Source organism: Bubalus bubalis, chromosome 1 (assembly GCF_019923935.1).
Source record: "Bubalus bubalis isolate 160015118507 breed Murrah chromosome 1, NDDB_SH_1, whole genome shotgun sequence".
NCBI lineage: Eukaryota > Metazoa > Chordata > Mammalia > Artiodactyla > Bovidae > Bubalus > Bubalus bubalis.
The window spans coordinates 47,373,842-47,398,723 of NC_059157.1; the positions used below are offsets into that span (position 1 = coordinate 47,373,842).

General features: G+C 44.9%; 1 long non-coding RNA gene across 2 annotated transcripts; it reads left to right on the forward strand.

The window, feature by feature from the left end:
- The first annotated feature begins 567 nt into the window (after positions 1 to 567).
- On the forward strand, positions 568 to 17,712 carry LOC123332682. 2 transcript variants are annotated; one of them, XR_006549640.2, is made up of 3 exons: positions 568 to 968; positions 1,424 to 1,883; positions 17,041 to 17,712. It is a non-coding gene; the product is annotated as an uncharacterized LOC123332682 (long non-coding RNA). The 2 variants fall into 2 exon arrangements; XR_006549639.2 differs by lacking the exon at positions 17,041 to 17,712 and adding an exon at positions 7,828 to 8,012.
- The last annotated feature ends 7,170 nt before the right edge of the window (positions 17,713 to 24,882 follow it).

Below are 24,882 nucleotides of genomic sequence, written 5' to 3' on the forward strand. Positions count from 1 at the left end.
TTTTTTTTCTATTCTTTTCCATTTTAAGTTATTGCAAGATAATGAATATTGTTTCCTGTGCTATACAGCAGATCTGTTGTGGGGGGGGGTGGGCATCTTCCACGTGGCAGGTGGTATCTTAGTTCCCAGACCAGGGATCAAACCCATGTCGCCTGCATTGGAAGCTCAGAGTCTTAACCACTGGACAACCAGGGAAGTCCCAGTAAATCCTTCTTGTTTATCTGTTTTTTATATGGTAGTGTGTATCTGTGAATCCCATACTCCTAATTTATCCCTCCTCCACCATCTATCCAGCACCCACCAAAGAATTGATGCTTTTGAACTGTGGTGTTGGAGAAGACACTTGAGAGTCCCTTGGACAACAAGAAGATCAAACCAATCAATCCTAAAAGAAATCAGTCCCATATATTCATTGGAGGGACTGATGTGGAAGCTGAAGCTCCAATACTTTGGCCACCTGATGCGAAAAGCCAACTCACTGGAAAAGACGCTGATGCTGGGAGAAAGATCGAAGGCAGAAGGAGAAAGAAGGGGGAGACAGGATGAGATGATTGGATGGCATCACCGACTCAATGGGCATGAGTTTGAGCAAGCTCTGGGAGATGGTGAAGGACCCGGAAGCCTGGTGTGCTGCAGTCCATGGAGTTGCAAGGAATTGGACACAACTTAGCAACTGAACACCACCAACATCCGTGAGTCTTTGAAGACGAACTTCTTAAAAGCTGAGTGTGTGCTACTTTTCTTCCGACGCTGTCTGCCCCGCCTGCGCACCCCTCTTATTTCCTTAACTTCTCCCTGCTTCCTCCCTCCCCAAACCCACAATCTAAGTTCTAAACCTCCATTTCTTGTCTGAGCTTCCACTTCTTGAGGACTTTGTTGCTGTCCCAGTTTAGCATCTTCTACTGCTGCACAGCGTCTCGTGTCACAGTGGATCCCTGCTGAGACAGACACCTTCAGAGTGTGGGCAGGTGAGTTCCCCTGTCAGTCAAACCGAGCAGCAAGAGCTCTGAACTTGAAGTAGGCCCTGACCATTGCTTGACGGGGTGTCCTCTGAGCCAAGAAATTCCAGCAGTAGGATCAGGGGAACTGGCACAGAAGTAAAAGGATACATTTAGCTGGGTCTCTAGTGACCCCGTCCTGTCTCCTCATGGAGTCCAAGCTCACTCTGCTCGCCGCACGATAGACCAGTGTATCTGAGAGATGAGGTATTGAGGCAGGGAAGAGACTTTAATCAGAGAGCCGGAAGGCTAGCACCTCAAAATAACCATCTTATTGGGGTCTGGAGGCCAGGTTCTTTTATAGATCAGAGGTGAGGGGGTGGTGAGGACGCAAAGTAAAAAGGCCATGAATCTAGCAAACATTTCCTAGAGTGGCAAGCCTCAGGGCAGGGGATGTTTTAATTCGTCCTTCCTGCCATCCGCAGGTGGACAGGGTTCTGAACAGAAGCACCTTAGTTCAACAGTCAGGCAGACGGGCAGGACTCTCCAAGGCAAACCATTCTGCATGATTATGGAAACCGAAGCAATGAAAGGCGAGTCAAAGAAGCAGTTCTACTATGGAGTCAGAATTGGCTTCCTCCCTGCAACACTCACTCTGTCCATCAAGGGCCACAGCGCCTTCCATTCCATTCCCTGCTAGTGTTGCCTTTCTGCTTCCCCGGTGGGGCCATGGTAAAAACTCCATCCGAAGAAGTCAGACTATTTTCTTCTCTCTTCCTTCCCTTGCCAGAGTAACTACTTTAAAACGTGATACTCTGCATTTCCCTCCTCCGTGAAACAGGAAATGAATACCTGAAAATTTGGCAAGAAGAGAGAGTGCAGAGAGAAGGAAATGTGCAGGTCCTTTGAACCCCTATAAAAGGAGAATTTAGGCCTACATATTATGTAAATATCAAAGCTTTAATATTCCTGCTTCTGGCGAGTCTCTTGGGAAAGCCCAAAAAAGGGGCCCAGGCCTTCTGGAAGCTGCCTGTGGGAACTGGGAGGGGCTGGCAGGAGATGTCTCCACCGATTTTCTGGGCAGGGTTTGTGTAACTAATTCAGAGGAACTCAGATGGATCTCTGTTTTCTGGGAAGGCTGAGATCATATCATTATCCTTCCATGTGTAAACTTGCCATCTGGGTCCTGCAGACTTCCAGGAAGAACCTGGTAGGTAGGTTGGACAGGAATAAGAGTGGCTCCTTAAGAGACAGGCCTAGATGAGGCAGTGGCTGCTGTGAATCAGCTCAGTGCAGCTGGGTGGTGTCACCAGAGCCTCTGATGAGTCATCACTGACACCATTAGCAAAGCGGGAATCAGGCCTCAGATCAGATCAGATCAGATCAGTCGCTCAGTCGTGTCTGACTCTTTGTGACCCCATGAATCGCAGCACGCCAGGCCTCCCTGTCCATCACCAACTCCTGAAGTTCACTGAAACTCACGTCCATTGAGTCAGTGATGCCATCCAGCCATCTCATCCTCTGTCGTCCCCTTCTCCTCCTGCACTCAATCCCTCCCAGCATCAGAGTCTTCTCCAATGAGTCAATTCTTTGCATGAGGTGGCCAAAGTACTGCAGTTTCAGCTTTAGCATCATTCTTTCCAAAGAAATCCCAGGGCTGATCTTCAGAATGGACTGGTTGGATCTCCTTGCAGTCCAAGGGACTCTCAAGAGTCTTCTCCAACACCACAGTTCAAAAGCATCAATTCTTCGGCACTCAGCCTTCTTCACAGTCCAACTCTCACATCCATACACGACCACAGGAAAAACCATAGCCTTGACTAGACGGACCTTTGTTGGCAAAGTAATGTCTCTGCTTTTCAATATGCTATCTAGGTTGGTCATAACTTTCCTTCCAAGGAGTAAGTGTCTTTTAATTTCATGGCTGCAGTCACCATCTGTAGTGATTTTGGAGCCCAAAAAAATAAAGTCTGACACTGTTTCCACTGTTTCCCCATCTATTTCCCATGAAGTGATGGGACCGGATGCCATGATCTTCGTTTTCTGAATGTTGAGCTTTAAGCCAACTTTTTCACTCTCCGCTTTCACTTTCACCAAGAGGCTTTTGAGTTCCTCTTCACTTTCTGCCATAAGGGTGGTGTCATCTGCATATCTGAGGTTATTGATATTTCTCCCGGCAATCTTGATTCCAGTTTGTGTTTCTTCCAGTCCAGCGTTTCTCATGATGCACTCTGCATATAAGTTAAATAAACAGGGTGACAATATAGACTTGATGAACTCCTTTTCCTATTTGAAACCAGTCTGTTGTTCCATGTCCAGTTCTAACTGTTGCTTCCTGACCTGCATACAAATTTCTCAAGAGGCAGATCAGGTGGTCTGTTATTCCCATCTCTTTCAGAATTTTCCACAGTTTATTGTGATCCACACAGTCAAAGGCTTTGGCATAGTCAATAAAGCAGAAATAGATGCTTTTCTGGAACTCTCTTGCATGATCCAGCGGATGTTGGCAATTAGATCTCTGGTTCCCCTGCCTTTTCTAAAACCAGCTTGAACATCAGGAAGTTCACAGTTCACGTATTGCTGAAGCCTGGCTTGGAGAATTTTGAGCATTACTTTACTGGCGTGTGAGATGAGTGCAATTGTGCGGTAGTTTGAGCATTCTTTGGCATTGCCTTTCTTTGGGATTGGAATGAAAACTGACCTTTTCCAGTCCTGTGGCCACTGCTGAGTTTTCCAAATTTGCTGGCATATTGAGTGCAGCACTTTCACAGCATCATCTTTCAGGATTTGAAATAGCTCACCTGGAATTCCATCATCTCCACTAGCTTTGTTCGTAGTAATGCTTTCTAAGGCCCACTTGACTTCACATTCCAGGATGTCTGGCTCTAAGTCAATGATCACACCATTGTGATTATCTAGGTTGTGAAGATCTTTTTTGTACAGTTCTTCTGTGTATTCTTGCCATCTCTTCTTAATATCTTCTGCTTCTGTTAGGTCCATACCATTTCTGTCCTTTATCGAGCCCATCTTTGCATGAAATGTTCCTTTGGTATCTCTGATTTTCTTGAAGAGATCTCTAGTCTTTCCCATTCTGTTGTTTTCCTCTATTTCTTTGCATTGATCGCTGAAGGCTTTCTTATCTCTTGTTGCTATTCTTTGGAACTCTGCATTCAGATGTTTATATCTTTCCTTTTCTCCTTTGCTTTTCACTTCTCTTCTTTTCACAGCTATTTGTAAGGCCTCCCCAGACAGCCATTTTGCTTTTTTGCATTTCTTTTCCATGGGGATGGTCTTGATCCCTGTCTCCTGTACAATGTCTCGAACCTCATTCCATAGTTCATCAGGCACTCTATCTATCAGATCTAGGCCCTTAAATCTATTTCTCACTTCCACTGTATAATCATAAGGGATTTGATTTAGGTCATACCTGAATGGTCTAGTGGTTTTCCCTACTTTCTTCAATTTAAGTCTGAATTTGGCAATAAGGAGTTCATGGTCTGAGCTGCAGTCAGCTCCTGGTCTTGTTTTTGCTGACTGTATAGAGCTTCTCCATCTTTGGCTGCAAAGAATATAATCAATCTGATTTCGGTGTTGACCATCTGGTGATGTCCATGTGTAGAGTCTTCTCTTGTGTTGTTGGAAGAGGGTGTTTGCTATGACCAGTGCATTCTCTTGGCAAAACTCTATTAGCGTTTGCCCTGCTTCATTCCGTATTCCAAGGCCAAATTTGCCTGTTACTCCAGGTGTTTCTTGACTTCCTACTTTTGCATTCCAGTCCCCTATAATGAAAAGGACATCTTTTTTGGGTGTTGGTTCTAAAAGCTCATGTAGGTCTTCATAGAACTGGTCAACTTCAGCTTCTTCAGCGTTACTGGTTGGGGCATAGACTTGGATTACTGTGATATTGAATGGTTTGCCTTGGAAACGAACAGAGATCATTCTGTCGTTTTTGAGATTGCATCCAAGTACTGCATTTCGGACTCTTTTGTTGACCATGATGGCCAGTCCATTTCTTCTGAGGGATTCCTGCCCGCACTAGTAGATATAATGGTCATCTGAGTTAAATTCACCCATTCCAGTCCATTTCAGTTCGCTGATTCCTAGAATGTCAACGTTCACTCTTGCCATCTCTTGTTTGACCACTTCCAATTTGCCTTGATTCATGGACCTGACATTCCAGGTTCCTATGCAATATTGCTCTTTACAGCATCGGACCTTGCTTCTATCACCAGTCACATCCACAGCTGGGTATTGTTTTTGCTTTGGCTCCATCCCTTCATTCTTTCTGGAGTTATTTCTCCACTGATCTCCAGTAGCATATTGGGCCTCTACTGACCTAGGGAGTTCCTCTTTCAGCGTCCTATCATTTTGCCTTTTCATACTGTTCATGGGGTTCTCAAGGCAAGAATACTGAAGTGGTTTGCCATTCCCTTCTCCAGTGGACCACATTCTGTCAGATCTCTCCACCATGGCCCGCCTGTCTTGGGTTGCCCCACGGGCATGGCTTAGTTTCATTGAGTTAGACAAGGCTGTGGTCCTAGTGTGATTAGATTGACTAGTTTTCTGTGAGTATGGTTTCAGTGTGTTAGCCCTCTGATGCCCTCTTGCAACACCTACCGTCTTACTTGGGTTTCTCTTACTTTGGGCGTGGGGTATCTCTTCAGGGCTGCTCCAGCAAAGCGCAGCCATTGCTCCTTACCTTGGACGAGGGGTATCTCCTCACCGCCACCCTTCCTGACCTTCAACGTGGGATAGCTCTGCTAGGCCCTCCTGCGCCTGCGCAGCCACGGATCCTTGGACGTGGGGTTGGTCCTTCCAGCCACCGCCCCTGGCCTCGGGCGTGGGGTTGCTCCTCCCGGCCACCGCCCTTGGCCTCGGGCGTGGGGGCGTGGGGTAGCTCCTTCAGCCCGCTGCCCCTGGCCTGGGGCTTGGGGCGTGGGGTATCTCCTCCCAGCTGCCGCCCCTGACCTCTGACGCGGGGTAACTCCTCTCGTCGCCGCCCCTGACCTCAGACGCTGGGTATCTCCTCTCGGCTGCCCCACCCTGACCTCCGACGCGGGGTAGCTACTCTCGGCCGTTCCTGCGCCGTCGCAGTCTAGTACTCTCGGCCGCTGCCCCTGACCTCGGACGTGGGGTAACTCCTCTTGGCCGCTGCCCTTCGGGCATGGGGTCCTCCCGGCTTCTGCCCCTGACCTCGGACGTGGGGTGGCTCCTCTCGGCCGCGCTTAGCGCGCAGCAGCCTGCGTTTTAGCGCGCCCATCGCAGCCGCCTGCACTTTTTGGGAATCAGGCCTACACCCTCGTATAAGAGACCCTGCTTTGGGCATCTCTCCACCTCATCACAAGCCTTTGAGGTCAGGGCAGTGATTGTTCTGCTCAGCACCGTTGTGCTTGTTGTTATTAATATTTATTGATTGATTTTTGGCTGCTCTGGGTCTTTTTTGCTACACTCAGACACTTTCTCTAGTTGCAGTGCGTGGAAGTGCAGTGAGTGAAAGTCGCTCAGTTGTGTCTGACTCTTTGAGACCCCATGGACTATCCAGTCCATGGAATTCTCCAGGCAGAATACTGGAGTGGGTAGCCTTTCCCTTCTCCAGGGAATCTTCCCAACCCAGGGATCAAATCCAGATCTCCTGCATTGCAGGCAGATTTTTTTTTTTTTTTTAACCAGCTGAACCACCAATACTGAAGCCCAACAATACTGGAGTGGGTAGCCTACCCTTGACTAGCAGATCTTCCTGACCCAGGAATCAACCTGGGGTCTCCTGCACTGCAGGCGAATTCTTTACCAGCTGAGCAACGTGGACTCTGGAGCAAGGCCTGAGTATGGGCTCAGTAGCTGTGCTGCACAGAATTAGTTGCCCTGAGACACGTGAGATCCTTCCAGACCAGGGATCAAACCCATGTCTCCTGCATTGGCAGGCAGATTTTTAACCACTGGAGCACGTCGGAAGTCCCCACTCAGCACGTTTTGAACACCCTTAGTATATCTGGGAAGTTCTCAGTCTTATCAGTCCTGCCCCTTCTAGAAAACTCCAGATCCCAGCCCCCATCACTGTCCTGTTACTTAGTCTGAGCCAAGTCTCCTTCTCTGAGCTGAAAAATCTTGAAAAGTTTTACATCTAAGAACCACCAGGAGTTCCCCCTCAGATCTCAGTTTTTCAGTGATTTCTCATGAGGGATTCACTTCGTGGTACAGCAGAAAGTAGTGCAACATTGTAAAGCAACTATACCTCAATTAAAAAAAAAAGAAAAAAAAAAACGAGGGGGTAGAAATCACTTGAAGACATTAAAAAAATACTCATGAGGGAAATCAGCCCCATATAATCAAAAGAATTTTATGTTATGTGTCCTAAAAGTTAACACATATTATTCCACCTAGCTGGCCTATAACTGAGACACCAAAAGATTTTGTTATTTACTTGAGTCTTAATTCTTTTACAGTTCATTATTTCACTCTTATAAATGCGTATTTTCATTGTAATAAATCTTTTGGGGAAAAAAGACTGAAAAAAAAAAACGGGAAAGAAGTCTTTGGAAACACAAACTGCTAAAAGGTCTCTCTAGCCCAAATTCTAATAATCAGCCTCCTTAAAATTGCTTGCCAAAGGCAAATACAGATTTTGAAAGACTTGAACAAATACTGAAAGGCTTTAGTTGTCCAAATGAGTAAACGATTTATTTCAACTGACTTTTATAAACTAGTGAGTTTTCTATTGTACCTAATTTATAACTAAAGCTTTAAAATGAAAACTAAGGAGAAAAAAAAACACATATTATTCTAATTCTCTTTCTCTGTAAACATTTATATGAATATCCTTTCAGATATATTCTTTACCTTGTTCACTGATTCCTTTTGTTTTAAAACATATATTTGTTTTTTTTTTCAGACATGTATTCTAATTTGATACTGTTACTCTTTGTGTTTGGAAAATGTATACTGGAACTACTGAGATTAAAAGATGCTTGCTCCTTGGAAGGGAAGCTAGACAGTGTATTAAAAAGCAAAAACATCACTTTGCCAAAAAAGGTCCATATAGTCAAAGCTATGGTTTTTCCAGTAGTTATGTATGGATGTGAGGATTGGACCATAAAGAAGGCTGAGCACCAAAGAATTGATGCTTTCAAATTGTGGTGCTGGAGAAGACTCTTGATGTTCCCTTGGACAGCAAGGAGATCAAACCAATCAATCCTAAAGGAAATCAGTCCTGAATATTCATGGGAAGGACTGAAGCTCCAGTACTTTGGCCACCTGATGTGAAGAACTGACTCATTGGAAAAGACCCTGATGCTGGGAAAGATTGAGGGCAGGAGGAGAAGGGAGAGGCAGAGGATGAGAGGGTTAGATAGCATCACTGACTTCCTGCACATGAGTCTGAGCAAACTCTGGGAGATAATGAAGGACAGGGCAGCCTGGCGTGCTGCTGTCTATGGGGTTGAAAGGACTTAGCCACTGAACGTTGAACTTAGCCACTCCCAGGACTTATCAACTGAACAACAAAAATACTGGAACCTCGAGTCAGATGTATACTGTTTGTTTGTCTGGGAGAAACAAAGACCTTTCTTCTGTTTGTGTCTGTTTTTAGAGAGGTGTTATGGACTGAATGTATCCTTTCCAAATTCATATGTAAAAACCCCAACCCTCCATCCTCTCCACCCAACCCACCCCAGGATAGAATTTGGAGGCGGGGCCTGTGGAAAGTAATTAGGGTTAGGTGGGGCCCTCAGGATGGGGGGCGCCTATGGTGAGACTAATGACTTTTCTATAAGCCAGTGTCAACCTAAATAAACCTATCAGGAATTAATCAAGCAAAAAATGTTTATTTGGGATCAAAGACTTGCAATTCAGAGCACACAGATTCCAGCAGCATTTTTAAACAGTGTCTTGCTGCTGCTGCTGCTGCTGCTGCTAAGTCGCTTCAGTCGTGTCCGACTTTGTGTGACCCCATAGATGGCAGCCCACCAGGCTCCCCCGTCCCTGGGATTCTCTAGGCAAGAACACTGGAATGGGTTGCCATTTCCTTCTCCAATGCATGAAAGTGAAACATGAAAGTGAAGTTGCTCAGTTGTGTCCGACTCTTCGCGACCACATGGACTGCGGCCCACCAGGCTCTTCCATCCATGGGATTTTCCAGGCAAGAGTGCTGGAGTGGGGCGCCATTGCCTTCTCCAAACAGTGTCTTACTAGAGACTAAAAGTCAGGAGCCTTTAAAGGCAAAGGAAGAAGTTTGAATTACAAAGAATTTTAATTAAGAGTTGGAAGCAGAAGCTAGTCTTGGCTAAACAACAGTGAGTGCCAAGGCTCTCACTCAACGGAGTAAGGGTTGCTTCCTGTGACAAGTTGCTGGTGTTCTTGCAGAATGCTTGGAATATTTATGGTTTCCCAGTTCAAAAGTTCATGATTCCACCTGGTGCAGACGAGTGTAAAGGTCAACCTCTTTAATGGCCTCCTAGTTTCCTTTTAAAAAACCTCTTGACATAACTTCATTTTATTTCACATTTCATACCAGGAAGAGAGCTCTAACCAGAACCCAACCATGCTGATACCCTGGTCACAGATTTCCAGCCCCACAGCCGGGACAGTTTCAGTTGTTTAAACCACCTGTTGCTGTTCAGTTGCCAAGTCACATCCTACTCTTTGCGACCCCAAGCACTGCAGCACGCCAGGCTGCCCTGTCCTTCACTACCTCCTGGAGTTTGCTCAAACTCGTGCCCATTGAGTCGGTGATGCCATCCAACCATCTCATCCTCTGTTGCCCCCTTCTCCTGCCATCAATCATTCCCAGCATTGGGGTTTTTTTCCCAGTGAGGCACTCCTCTCATCAGGTGGCCAAAGTATTGGAGCTTCAGCTTCAGCATTAGTCCTTCCAATGAATATTCAAGATTGATTTCCTTTAGGAACTACCTAGTCTTATGGTATTTTGTTATGGTGGCCTGGGCTAAGACAAAGGGTCTTTAAAAAAAATTGTTTTTGATGTGAACCATTTTTAAAGTCTTCACTGAATTTGTTACAACATTGCTTCTTTTTTAAAATGTTTTTGGGTTTTTTGGCCACAAAGCATGTGGCCCCCAACCAGGGAGTGAACCCATAACCCCTGCAATGGAAGGCAAAGTCTTAACCACTGAACCACCAGGGAAGTCCCAAGACAAAGGGTCTTGATCTCTGGCTATGACAATGTGTATAGAAGAGCTCATAAAACAGGTGTCAGGAACTCAGGTGAATACGTCACCTGGCTTCTGTTCAGTGGATGCCCCTCTCACTTTACACAGATTATTTAGGGAACAGCAATAGGCACGTTTTTGGAAGTCAGTGCTTGGGCTGTCAGGATATAATCTCCTCTCAAGAACTAAGTCCCAGATAATGCAGTTCCTGTTCTACAAGTCACTCAGAAGTTGCCAGTCAGCATTTCTGGGTCAGAACCGCGTTGCCACATGGAGGGAATACAATTCCAGCCACAAGTAAAGAAACCTGATGTTTTAACCCATCTGGGAAGCCTTCCTGAGGGCAAATGAATGATTCCCCTGGGGCTTTGTGAATTGGTGAGTCCGTTCTAGGGGCTTTCATTCCTTCCATCGATGATTCCAGTGATGCATGGACCCAGGCTGGGACCTCTGAGCTCTCAGATGGTTGACCCAAGAGCCCCTCCTCTCCATGTGGAATCCTGCCTGGGATCCCCTCTTCTTGGGAGCTGCATGACTTTCTTATTGATGTGGTAAGAAATTTTCCCAAACTTAGTGGCTTACTGGACATGAAATCAAGCAAATTTCAAAAGACTGTGAAGGACAGGGAAGCCTGGCATGCTGCAGTCCATGGGGTCGCAAACGGACTTAGTGACTGAACAACAACAACAGAAGCTGGAAGTCCACAACAGGTTAACAGGGCTGCCTTCCTTCTGGAGATTCTAGGGGAAACCAGTTTCCTTGCCTTTTCCCACTTCTAGAGGCTGCCTGCATTCCTTGGCTTGTAGCCTCTTCCTCTGTCTTTAAAGCCAGCGTTGTAGTGTCTGCAACTCTCTCCAGTCTCTGGTGCTGGAGCTGAAGCGCCAATCCTTTGGCCACCTGATGCAAAGAGCTGGCTCATTGGAAAAGACCCTGATGCTGGGAAAGACTGAAGGCAGAAGGAGAAGGGGGCGGCAGAGGATGAGATGGTTGGATGTCATCACCGGCTCAAGGGACATGAGTTTGAGCAAGCTCCGGGAGCTGGTGAAGGACAGGGAGGCATGGCGTGCTGCAGTCCGTGGGGTCGCAAAGAGCCAGACACGACTAACAACAGCAATACCATCATAGATCTATTTGTTAAGGCTTTTCATATATTAGGATATGCATTCAACATAATAGTCAATATTTGTATACGTTGCAAAATGACCTCTACAGTAAGTCTACTTAATATCCATCACCACACAGTTACAGAATTTCTTTCTTGTGATGAGAACTTTTAAGATCTACTCTCAGCAACTTGTGAGTATGTAATGCCATATTATTAACTATAGCTACCTGCACATTATGTCCTGAAGACTTAATTGTTTTAAAACTGGATGTTTGTACCTTCTGATCACCCTCACAAGTTTCACCCCACCCCCTGCCTCTGAAAACCACCAATCTGTTCTCTGTACTTATGGGTTCAGTTTTTTCTTTCTTCTTCTTCTTTTTGAAGATTTTATATATAATTGAGATCATATGGTGTCTGTCTTTCTATGTTTGACTTATTTCACTTGACATGGTACCTTCAAGGCCCATCCAGGTTGTCACACATGGGAGGATCTCCTTTTTTTTTTACAGCTGAATAATATTCCGTTGTATGTATACCACATTTTCTTTATTCATACCTCCATCAATGAACACAGATCCTTTTCTGACACTCCTGCCCCACCCCATTCCTTATAAGGATCCTTATGATTACATTGGATTCAGTTCAGTTCACGCTCAGTTGTCTCTGACTCTTTGTGACCCCATGAATTGCAGCATGCCAGGCCTCCCTGTCCATCACCAACTCCCGGAGTTCACCCAAACCCATGTCCATCAAATCGGTGATGCCATCCAACCATCTCATCCTTTGTTGTCCCCTTCTCCTCCTGCCCTCAATCTTTCCCAGCATCAGAGTCTTTTCCAATGAGTCAGCTCTTCGCATCAGGTGGCCAGAGTATTGGAGCTTCAGCTTCAACATCAGTCCTTCCAATGAACACCCAGGACTGATCTCTTTTAGGATGGACTCGTTGGACCTCCTTGCAATCCAAGGGACTCTCAAGAGTCTTCTCCAACACCACAGTTCAAAAGCATCAGTTCTTCAGCGCTCAGCTTTCTTCACAGTCCAACTCTCACATCCATACATGACAACTGGCAAAACCATAGCCTTGATAGACAGACCTTTGTTGGCAAAGTAATGTCTCTGCTTTTCAATATGCTGTCTAGGTTGGTCATAACTTTCCTTCCAAAGAGCAAGCGTCTTTTAATTTCATGGCTCCAGTCACCATCTGCAGTGATTTTGGAGCCCCAAAAATAAAGTCAGCCACTGTTTCCACTGTTTCCCCATCCATTTGCCATGAAGTGATGGGACCGGATGCCATGATCTCAGTTTTCTGAATGTTGAGCTTTAAGCCAACTTTTTCACTCTCCTCTTTCACTTTCATCAAGAGGCTCTTGAGTTCTTCTTCACTTTCTGCCATAAGGGTGGTGTCATCTGCATATCTGTTATTGATACTTCTCCAGGCAGTCTTGATTCCAGCTTGTGCTTCTTCCCGCCCAGCGTTTCTCATGATGTACTCTGCATACATTGGATACCCATACATAATTGAGGAAAATCTCCCCATCTCAAGATCCTTAACCTAATCACATCTGCAAAGTCCATTTTGCCAAGTAAGATAACATATACATAGGCTGTGGGGATTAGGATGTGGGCAAATTTGGGGACCATTATTCAGCCCACCACAGGGGCTGCACAGAATGATACCAGACAGGTTGGTAGACACTCTCAGCATCTCTGCTTTGGCCTCTTCCACCAATTCAGTTTTGCATGGCACCTGCAACCCAGCACACCCACACCTCTACAGTCTGGCATCCCCAGGTTGGCCAGTATACCAACACCCCCCTGTCTTTCAAAATCTGAAGGCTGCGACCCTTGCAGGGCTGTTCTTCCTGGGGCTGGCATTCATCCTTTTCTTGTTAAACTCAGTGCAGCATTAGCTTGGCGGGTGTAAAAGCTTACCTTAAAAAAAAAGAGGGGATAGAAGAATTAACCTCATTTTCTGGAGCTTGGCAACCCACTCCAGTATTCTTGCCTGAGAAATCCCACAGATAGAGGAGCATGGCAGGCTATAGTCCACAGGGTTGCAAAAAGCTGGACACGACTTAGCAACTAAACAACAACTGGAGCTTGGAGTTGGGACATGTGAGGGTGGAAAGGATTTGTGGCACTTCCTAGTAACCTGTATATACTCATTTGCAAACAAGACTCTGACTTTCTGGTTGCAAAAGTGCACTTGTTGGGCCAAGACGAGAGCGGTGCTGGCCAGTCATTCTGTCTGCTGGCAGGGAAGACAAAGGCTTATTGGGAACAGCAGGCGTCTTCATTTAATTCCTCCCTCACCGCCAACAATTCGTTCTGGGTACACATTCCTCTTGAAAGGGCTCGTGCCAGAGTTGAGACTTACTTCCAGGAAAAGCTGGGGTTTGATGTGATAATGCCAGTCACCCAGATCAGTACTCTGGTTTAGCTTGGGCAGGAACTATTAAACATCAGCTGATTTCTTGAACTTAATAAGAAAAAAATGCCATACCTCATTCTCTAGAATGTTAAGGCACCTAGAGTAATAAATACACTATATCACAATTTATAACAAATGCATGTATTTTTTTAAAATGACATACAGTTGACTTACGATACTGTGTTATTTTCAGGTATATAGCAAACTGATTTGGTTATATGTATATATTTATCTATATACATATGTTTTTAATTCTTTTCCATTACAGTTTATTACAAGATATTTAATATAGCTCCATGTGTCATATAGTTAAGCCGTTGTTTATTATTTAAAAAAATATGTATGTATTTGGCTGCACCAGGTCTTAATTGCTGCACGCTGGATCTTTAGCTAAGGCACATGGGATCTAGTTCCCGACCAGGGATCGAACCCCAGCCCCACTGCATTGGGAGCTTAGGGTCTTAGCCACTGGAACACCAGGAAAGTCTCTATCTGTTTTATATGTGGTAGTGTGCTTCTGTTACTCCCATGCTCCCAATGTATCCTTCCCTCATATGATGTGTTTTTAATGTAAAGATTTGTAAATCAAAAAGAATACATGGTATAAAATATTAGGTTAAGAAATTATGTGTTGATGTTGTTGAGCTACTAAGTCGTCTCTGACTCTTTTGCAGTCCCTTGACTATAGTCTGCTAGGCTCCTCTGTCCATGGAGTTCTCCAGGCAAGAATGCTGGAGTGGGTTGCCATTTCCTTCTCTAGGGGCTCTTTCCTACAGAGGGATTGAACCTGCATCTCCTGCATTGCCAGGCAGATTCTTCACCACTGAGCCACCTGGGAAGCCCTCAGAAATTATAGGCCTATGGAAAACGTATGTCTAGGACATTAAGTCAGAGACTGTGCTGTGGTGAGGGGTGGAGTGTATGCCCACATGCAGTCAAAAAGTCCTACACATTCACCAAAATCAGCTTCCTTGCAACTAACATAAAAACCAGGTTGCTCAATGTCCAAAGATGCGATAAAGTATCTGAGGAAAAAGCAATCCAATTGGATTTCTGCTCCAGACAAGGACAACTTTGGCATTTGTTGGGCCCTTAGTGCTCAGCGGGAAAGAATGCAGGAGACTCAGGAGAGGTGGGTTTGACCCCTGGAGAAGGGCATGGCACCCCACTCCAGTATTCTTGCCTAGAAAATTCCACAGACAGAGAAGCCTGGCGGGCTACGGTCCATGGGGTTGCCAAAGAGTTGGACGTGACTGAGCACGCATGCAGGACGAATGCAAGGGCCCTTAGTTTAGCTAACTTACCCTGGAATTTTAATTGATTCGAAACTTTTAAATTTAACAAATACACACAAGCTCTTATCACTGTTTTCCCTTTTATAATAATATTTAATCACTCTCATGAATCTATAAAATGCTGAAAAATAATAAAGAAGAGAAAATACTCCCCCGTAGTCTTACAACCCAGAGATAACCACAGTTTACATCTTGAAATGTCTAAATTCTTGAGCACCATTAAAAAGCAAGAAGGCAACATTATTTCACCATTTTTGAGAAGACTGGAGAAACCGCATCAGGATGGAATAGAAAGGAATCTTTTGTTTCTCACATGCTTTTTTTTCGTGACTGTGCAAAAATCAGGCTGCTTATGCTTTTACGAGATTATACAGATAGTTCTGACTCTGCAAAGTCCCACCCATGTCTTGGGCCGTGTGAACCACGTCTCCTGTATTGGCAGCAGATTCTTAACCACTGAGCCACCAGGGAAGCCCTTCAAGGCATCGTTCACTCTTCAGCAACCTTCGAACTTAAGCCTTTGGTCAGCTGACTCCTTTCGGGCATGGCCATGCAAAGTCGTGGGCATTTGTGCCGCAAGCCGAGACCTGGGGGTCAGCCTACGTTTCATGGTGTTACATGCCTGTGAACTTCTGTGGTGGACTCAAACTTTTTTCATTTTTTCTTAAAACATTTTCATTGGAGTAGAGTTGGTTTACAATGTTTTGTTAGTTTCTGCTGTGTAGCAAAGTGAATCAGTTACATAGACACATATATCCACTTTTTTTAAGCATGCTATTCACATATAGGCCATTGCAGAGTGTTGAGTAGAGTTCCCTGTGCCATACAGTAGGTTCTCATCAGTTATCTATTTTATGTTTAGCACTGTGTCAATCCCAATCTCCCAGTTTATCCCTTCCCCTGCCCTTTCCCCTGTTGGTAACTGAAAGTTTGTTTTCTACATCTGTGACTCTACTTCTGCTTTGTAAGTTCATTTGTACCATTCCTTTAGAGTCCACATATAAGCGATATCATAAAAAAAGAAAGATTGCCATCGTGAGATTTCCTTTCCTTTTCCCCTTGAAACCTCAAACACCATACTTAGGTGATCTACGTAGAAAACAAATCAGAACAAAACAAGCGCAAACTCCCTTCAGTACATTTGTTAGTGACGGCAAGACCAGAAAGGGCCCAGGAGGTGATGCTCAGAAAGCACGAGGTTTAAACCCTGTGTCTTTCCCCCTCCTTCCCATGCTCCTTCCTTCCTCATGCCAGTTCTTCCTTCCTTCTCTTATTCATTTAACATTTTTTAAGCACCTACTCCACGCCAGGCCCTGTTCTGAACACAACAAAGACTCTGAGTTGGTGGAGTTTATATTTTTGCAGAGGTGACAGAGGGCGCCTCGGGCAACCCCCAAATGCAGCGCCCTGTGTCTCGGATGGCGCTGGACCTGGGATCCAGAGGATGGTGGGTCTGACTGGACTCCGTCCCAGGTGACCTCGGGGTCTGCAGAGCGGATGATGCGGGAATCCCTTCTCTCCCTCTGTTCCAGCGCTGGTGGCCGGGCCCCAGTTCTCTGGACCCTCTGTGTGTGTGTGTCTGGGATGGGGAACCCCAGGTAGGAGTCCTGAGGGACCCCTTGAGAGAGGTAGCGCCCCACACAGCTTTTCATAGTTGCCTACTATAGCTTGAAGGGCTTCCCAGGTGGCTCAGTGGTACAGAATCCACCTGCCAGTGCAGGAGATGCAGGTTCAATCCCTGGGTCGGGATGATCCCCTGGAGGAGGGCATGGCAACCCACTCCAGTCTTCTTGCCTGGAGAATCCCATGGACAGAGGAGCCTGGCGGGCTACAGTCCGTGGTGTTGCAAAATAATTGGACACGACTGAGCGACTAAGCAACTAACTCAGGTGCTTGGGAGGTGTTCCCCAAAGGTCAGTTCAAAGGGTCTCACCACGAGCTCACATTCCCACCACCTTCCCTGACTTGGGGGAAGACCTCTTGCCTGACAACCTTGGCTTTTCCAGGGTATGTGGTGGGGGGCCACCCTTCTCTGCTGTCATTGTCCTTGCCTAATACCCAGGGACCTGGGTACAACCGTAAACTCTTCCATACTGCCTCCCCCTAGATGGCACGCGGGCACCTATGCAGATGAAGCCTCAGAACCTTCCTGGACGACGTCACTCAAGACCAAGGGAAGCTCTTGTTTTTTTCAGACATTACACTGCCCCAGGAAGCAAACAGTCCTAAAGAACTTTGATTCCGACGAAGTCAACTAACCCTGAAGGGTTGACTTACTCAAGTTTCCATAGAAAGGAATCTATTTACCTATTAATTCCTCAGCAAATATTTATCAGCACTCCCTGTGCGACAGGCATTATTCCAGAGACTTGAGACCAGGCACTGTAGCTAAATGGAAACATCAACATAGCCTCCAACCTGCTACAAGAAATTGTGTCATTTAAACAGGAATACTAGTGGGCAAAACAAATTAGTGAAAATAATCTGCACTTCCTGACCTACATAAATCTCTCCATCAGCCGAAAGAATGCATCTGTTAGAAAAGTGGGCACTGCTATGTGCTCGTTCGGCCACACCCAGAAACAGAACCATCGCATCACTTTTGCTATGTCAGTCCAATCCAGTCTATGCCCAACTTTCCAGGGCTCTAGAGTTGGGCAAGACGGCAAAGTCGGAGAAGGCAATGGCACCCCACTCCTGTACTCTCGCCTGGAAAATCCCATGGACGGAGGAGCCTGGTAGGCTGCAGTCCACGGGGTTGCTAAGAGCCGGATACGACTGAACGACTTCACGTTGACTTTTCACTTTCATGCATTGGAGAAGGAAATGGCAACCCACTCCAGTGTTCTTGCCTGGAGAATCCCAGGGACAGGGGACCCTGGTGGGCTGCCGTCTATGGGGTCACACAGAGTCGGACACGACTGAAGCGACTTAGCAGTAGCAGCAGCAGCAAAGTTGGGCAAGACAGCAAAAGGAGAAGAGTGCAGCAGAGGATGAGATAGTTAGTTAGATCGCATCACTCAATGGACATGAATCTGAGCAAACTCGGGGGGACAGTGAAGGACAGGAGAGCCTGGCAGGCTACAGTCCATAGGGTCACAAAGAGTCGGACACGACTTGGAGCCTGAACAACAAAAGAGTTGGACAAAGCCCAGGAAATGTGAGGAGAGCCGGCTGGCATTCAACCTGCTGGGTACACAGCTAAGATGCTCACTGGTCCGTTCAAAGCCTGTGAATCCTCATCCGTTGTGCTCCCTCCAAACATCCCTAGCAAACCCGGGCGTCCAAATCCGGGGCCTCGCTGCTCCTGACTCCCGCCCCCCATGCTTCTCACCAGCGGCAAGGGAGGGGCCCTGGTCTCTCTACAGACAGTCCTTGCACAAACGTTTCCTGCACCCATCTTCCACCCCAAACTACAGCAACATCAGGGCAAACACAGAGCAGAAGAGACCGTTTCTAGCCCACGAATGAAATTCCTCTTTAGTGCCCTCTGTGAAACAGTTTAGTCTTATTTCCGAGAATTAAAAATACCGGCCTTCTGTTCAACCTTGCGTTTAGAAATCGCCATGATGGAAAAGGAAAGGGCCCCACAGGCGACATTGGAAAGCCTGAGGAGAGATGATACAGCCTATGATAGGGGAAGGCGGTGCTAGAACGTGACATCTGTTTTGTTGCTACTCTTAAACAACATAGATTTAGTTGCTTGCCCATTATTTAGAGGGATAATAGTTGTTTTTTTTTTAATTTAAAGCACAGCACCTGTGATAAAATGTGGTTTTCCTTGAGTAACTGTCATTGGGTCCTTTTTTTACATGCAAAGTGTATATTTTGGATAATTTTCAATTCAGTTCAGTCGTGTCCAACTCTTTGTGACCCCATGAATCGCAGCACGCCAGGCCTCCCTGTCCATCACCAACTCCCGGAGTTCACTCAGACTCACGTCCATTGAGTCAGTGATGCCATCCAGCCATCTCATCCTCTGTCGTCCCTTTCTCCTCCTGCCCCCAATCCCTCCCAGCATCAGACTCTTTTCCAATGAGTCAACTCTTTCGCATGAGGTGGCCAAAGTACTGGAGTTTCAGCTTTAGCATCATTCCCTCCAAAGAAATCCCAGGGCTGATCTCCTTCAGAATGGACTGGTTGGATCTCCTTGCAGTCCAAGGGACTCTCAAGAGTCTTCTCCAACACCACAGTTCAAAAGCATCAATTCTTTGGCGCTCAGCCTTCTTTACAGTCCAACTCTCACATCCATACACGACCACAGGAAAAACCATAGCCTTGACTAGACGGACCTTTGTTGGCAAAGTAATGTCTCTGCTTTTGAATATGCTATCTAGGTTGGTCAAAACTTTCCTTCCAAGGAGTAAGTGTCTTTTAATTTCATGGCTGCAGTCACCATCTACAGTGATTTTGGAGCCCAGAAAAATAAAGTCTGACACTGTTTCCACTGTTTCCCCATCTATTTCCCATGAAGTGATGGGACCGGATGCCATGATCTTAGATTTATAAAATTATAAAATTATAGATTTATAGGTTCTGTCTGTGCAGAAGCCTCCGCACAGACAGTGCAGAGGGTTCTGTACGTCCCTCATCCAGCTTCAGTTTCTCCTAAAGTTAACATCTCAAAACCTGGAAACCAAACTGACACCTCATTATTAACTAAACTCCACACTTTATTTGGATTTCATCAGTTTCCACATTAACATCCTTTTTCTGTACCAGGAGTCAGTTCAGGGTACCACATTACATTACACTGGATTCTTTTTGAAGTGGCAGATGTAGGATTACATAAAGGGTAGAATTAATTATATGTTTTCTTGTTGGTATTGAAATTTGGACACATTTCTTGTTGACTGCGGTTTGCTTTTTGAAAATAAACGAGATCAAAGACAAACACCTGGATTTGTCCCTTACAAGCAAGCTATTTCAAAGAGGGGAAACTTTATTTTTATTTTTTTATATTTAGTGGCTGTCCTGGGGGCTCAGATGTCAAAGAATCCACCTGCAATGTGGGAGACCCGGATTGGGATGATCCTCTGGAGAAGGAAATGGCAACCTGCTCCAGTATTCTTACCTGGAGAATCCCCATGGACAGAGGAGCCTTGCAGGCTGCAGTCCATAGGGTCGCAGAGAGGTGGACACAACTGAGTGACTAAGCACAGTGCACAGTTTTATTTTTAATACTTAGTTTTATTTATTTATTTGGCTGTTCCAGGTCTTAGTTGGGATGTTCAAACTCTTAGCTGTGGCATGTGGGATCTAGTTCGCTCACCAGGGATCAAACCTGGCCCTCTGCATTGGGGACATGGAGTCTTAGCCGCTGGACCACCAGGGAACTACCTAAGGGGAGAAATTAAATTTCTTATAATCTCAACAGGCTTTACTTTAAAGTTGTGCTCAATGAAGAAACTTTGGGGGTGATGGACACTCATTATTTTTATCGTGGGGATGGTTTCACATGTGTAAAAACGCATCCGGGGGCTTCCCTGGTGGCTCAGTGATAAAGAATCCTCCTGCCAACGCGCGAGACACGAGTTCGATCCCTGGTCCGAGAAGATCCCTCCCGCCGTGGAGCAGCTAAGCCAGTGTGCCACACAACTGAGCCTGGGCTCTTGAGTCCAGGAGCCGCAACTATGGAGCCTGTGTGCTGTAACTGCTGAATCCCGAGCAGCCTAGAATCCACGCTCTGCAATGAGAGAAGCCACTGCAGTGAGGAGCTCGAGTACCCCAAGTAGAGAGTGACCCCCGGATGCTGCAACAAGAGAAAAAGCCCTCACAGCAGTGAAGACCCAGCACAACCAAAAATAAATACATTTTAAAACTTCAAAACTCATTCGAAGGTACACTTCAAATGTGCACAGCTTCATGTATACAAGTTATACTGCAACCAAGCTGCAAATAAACAAAAGAATTGCGTGTCATGCTTAAGATCTTAAGATAGGGTTGCAAAATGCTTTGTCAATGATTACCAAGGCATCAGATTATTCTACATATTCCAGAGGTCAAATTCTACCTTTTATAAAACCTCAGTGAGAGGACATTTTAACTCTAAAGATATTCCATCTTTAACGTGAATTAGGAGTTTCTCCCTTGGAAATCAGACCTGGACTCATATGAAAAATGATCCCAATTTAACCCTAGTGGCTCTGATCCCTTAAGGTGTTTCCAAGAACTGGGGAAACTCCAGCGTCTCTTTGAGTTTGGCAATACCAACAACCCAGTGATGTCATATGCAAACTGGGGCTCACCCTACCTGCCTGGCCAAAGGTCACTGGGGCTGATAAGAAATGGCAATGTGCCAAGAAGCCGAAGCCATCTCCACTGAGAATTGGATATGTCACATTTCAGGCTCATGTTGAAGGATTTAAAAAAAACAAATAGAATAAAATAATTAGGTCATGGGAAAATGCAGTAGATATAATGTGTATGTGTGTGTGTGTGTGCTTAGTCCAACTCTTTGTGACCCCATGGACTGTAGCCCACCAGACTCCTCTGTCCATGGGATTCTCCAGGCAAGAAAGTTGGAGTGAGTTGCTATTTCCTTCTCCAGGGCCTCTTCCTGACCCAGGCAGGGATCAAACCTGTGTATTTTATGTCTCCTGCATTGGCAAGCGGGTTCTTTACTGTCTGAGCCACTAGGGAAGACTCAAAATACAGGTGTGCAATTCTAATCCACAAATCCAAAATCCAAAGAGCTTTGAAGATTGCAGACTTTCATAACTCGCGACCTGAGTTAACACAAGGCTATATAGTTTTTAATTATGCCACGCAGTGTGAAAGGCATGCATTTCCCTTGAGAATGATAGATGGTATGACTATCGTTGATGTAGGTATGTGTACCCTACACTGCTGTAGGTAATACGTGGTATCACCTGCAGCAGGTCACTTTTTTCCCCCTTAATTAGGTTTTTAAAAAAACTTTTAATTTTTATATTGGACTATAACCAATTAACAAGGCTGTGATAGTTTCAGGTGAACAGCCAGGGGACTCAGCCACACATAAACATGTATCCATTCTCCTCCAAACTCCCCTCCCATCCAGGCTGCCACATATCACTGAGCAGAGTTCCCTGTGCTATATATATATAAAGGTCAGGGCACATCTCTAAAACCCCAAATTGCAAAACATGACTGACCTGCGGTTTCCAGGTAAAAGGTTGTGTGTCTGTGCTGGTGGCCACTCCCATTGATTACACATCTGTACGTGATGGATCTTGGGGAATCTTCTCAGTCACCTTGTAAAGACGAACTTGGCTTCCCCTTCTTACTTGAGGCTCTTCATCAGAAGTCAGAGTCTACATTGGAAACAACAGAACCCATCCTAGCTAGATCAGATGGAAAACAAGTGTCTGAAAGGGTGTTAGGAAGCAGAATCCTTGAAGAGGCAGAAACCAGATCTGGGGTACTTCATGGTCACTCTGGGTATTCTACTGGACACGCTCTTTTCCTAAAGCCTCGCTGTTCTTTTCCTACCACCTCGACGTGGTAAACTGGGTGATTTTTGCTCTTGTGGTAGGGAAAAAAAAAACTTGTCAGATTTGTATCCTTTAACCATGAATGAGGTTGACTATCTTTTGTCTAGCAACGTTTGAGTTTCCTTTTCTATGAACTCTCTGATCACATCTTTAACCTTTTTTTGGAAAACTCCAAAAAGGAAGCTCAAATGTTCTTAACAAAATTTAGTCAATCCCATATATAGTCGAAAGATACAAATCTGACAAGTTTTTTGATTTGTATTAGTGATATTAGCCTCTTCAGTCAGATGTGTGGCAAATATGTCCCCCAGATCATATTTCGTCTTTTGAATTGGTCTGTGACAATTTTTCCAATATAGAAATAAGTAATTTTTTAAGTTAATGATTTTAGAACAATAAAATACTATATAACTGGAAATGAATGAGTCAGAGCCAAGTTGGCAGATAGAGACTGATGTCTTGGTTGGAGCAAGTGAAAAATCTCAGGGGCAGGGGGGTGTGTATAGCAAATCCCATTAATAGATAAAAGAATATGGTTTTGCATGTACTGGATATCCTGTAAAGACATACAAGAAAATACTACAGAGCATTGTTTCTGTATGCTTTTATACCCTTTAGACAAACATTTTTTTAATTTCATGATCTGTGGATATATTACTTTCTAAAAAAAGATCAATCATTCAATGCAATTAAAGTGATAACTCCTTCCCGTTCTGCTTCTGAATTTTTTGTTTCCTCAGAAAGAAATGGATTCTGTAGTTTAACATTGTTAGCAGATCCATTTATGCTTTCTTCTAAGACTTTCATTGTTTTGTGTTTATTTAATTGTAATTCATAGTTATGTAAAGAATAAAGTTAGGATCTCCATCCTGTTTTTCCTTTCGGCATTTTAATTGAGATACTCCTGCATATAGAAAGTCATTTGGTGAGAATTGATGTGTATTAGAAGAACCAAGGGGGATCTTTCTATTTATTTAAGTCTTCTTTTGTTTTCCTCAAAATAATCCCTTACAGTTCTTGCTGAGTTTATGCCTCAGCATTTCATCTTTTGATGTGCTGTTACAATGACTGTAGAAGAGATCTCCCCTTCCATTATGTTTATTTGTTTTTCTAATACGGAGTGCCTTTTTTTTTTAAGGCCTAATTCTTATTTTATAATATTTTTTAAAATATAAATTTATTTATTTTAATTGGAGGCTAATTACTAGGGAGTGCTTTTTAATGTTTTTGTCCTGCTGAAAGAAGGTGTAGGTATTGGAAGTAATACATGTGCAGCTTTTTAAAAACCGAGAGGTAATTGACATATAACATACTGTTAGTTTTAGGTGTGCAACACAATGATTTGATATATGTATATATTATAAGATGATCACCACAACAGGTTTAGTTTGCACTCATCACTACAACTTTTTGTTTGTGTGTATGATGAAAAATTTTCAGAGCAACTCTCTTAGTACTTTTCAAATGTACAAGGTTGCTAACTCCTAGTCACCACGCTGTATATGGTATCCCCAGGACTTACTCATCTCATTGCTGGAAGTGTGGACCTTTGGACTGCCTGTCACCCGTTTTGCTCCGAACCTTATCCTCTGTCTCTGGCAACCACCAGTCTCCTTTCAGTGTCTAGGAGGTGGTTCCTTTATTTTGTTTTAGATTCCATGCTGAGTGAGATCATACAGTATTTGTCTTTCTCTGTCTGACTCATCTCATGGTGCATCTGACTTAGCATGATGCCCTCAGAGTTCATCGATGTTGTAGCTGGCAGGCTCGCCTTTTTTTATGGATGAACAATACTCTATTGCAGCCATGGTATCGATTTGAACTGGTTCTTGTTTCTCTGCCGGAAACGTGCGTGTTATAGATTACTTTTGCAATGCGTTCCATGATTGAATGTCCTGACTGTTTCTGATTCTTTTCTTGCTGATTGTCTTCAGTTCCTCTCCTTCACTCTCACATCGTCTTCAGCGGGAATGACTTGGCCTCCTCTTTCACCTGCCATCACGTAACATTCGGATGAAGCCCATGTTCTTATGTGATGTTTCCAGAGACCTAAAAACGCACAGACCTGAATGGCACTTTGGTGTTTCCAAACAGCGGCACGGCCTCAGCTGGCGGGGGGTCCAGGCATGAGGCTTCGGATGGTTGGCATTTGTGATTTTGCCCTCTTGCCCAGCCTGCTTGTGAACAAATAGATAGCTGCTCTTCTGTCTCCAAGCTCTGGACAGGACTTAGACTGGGTGGCTCGGCGGCCAGTGTACGGCACTGGTTATTTAATGCATCTCCCCTTAGCGTGCTGGCAGGGCCACCCCAAAGGAGAGTGGTATGTGAGCAGTAGGATTCTTTGTTTTTTTTTGTTTTTTTTTTTTTTAAAATATTTATTTATTTATTTGGCTACGCCGAGTCTTAGTTGTGGCACTTGGAACCTTCGACCTTTGTTGTGGCCCGGGAGATCTTTAGTCACAACATGTGGGCTC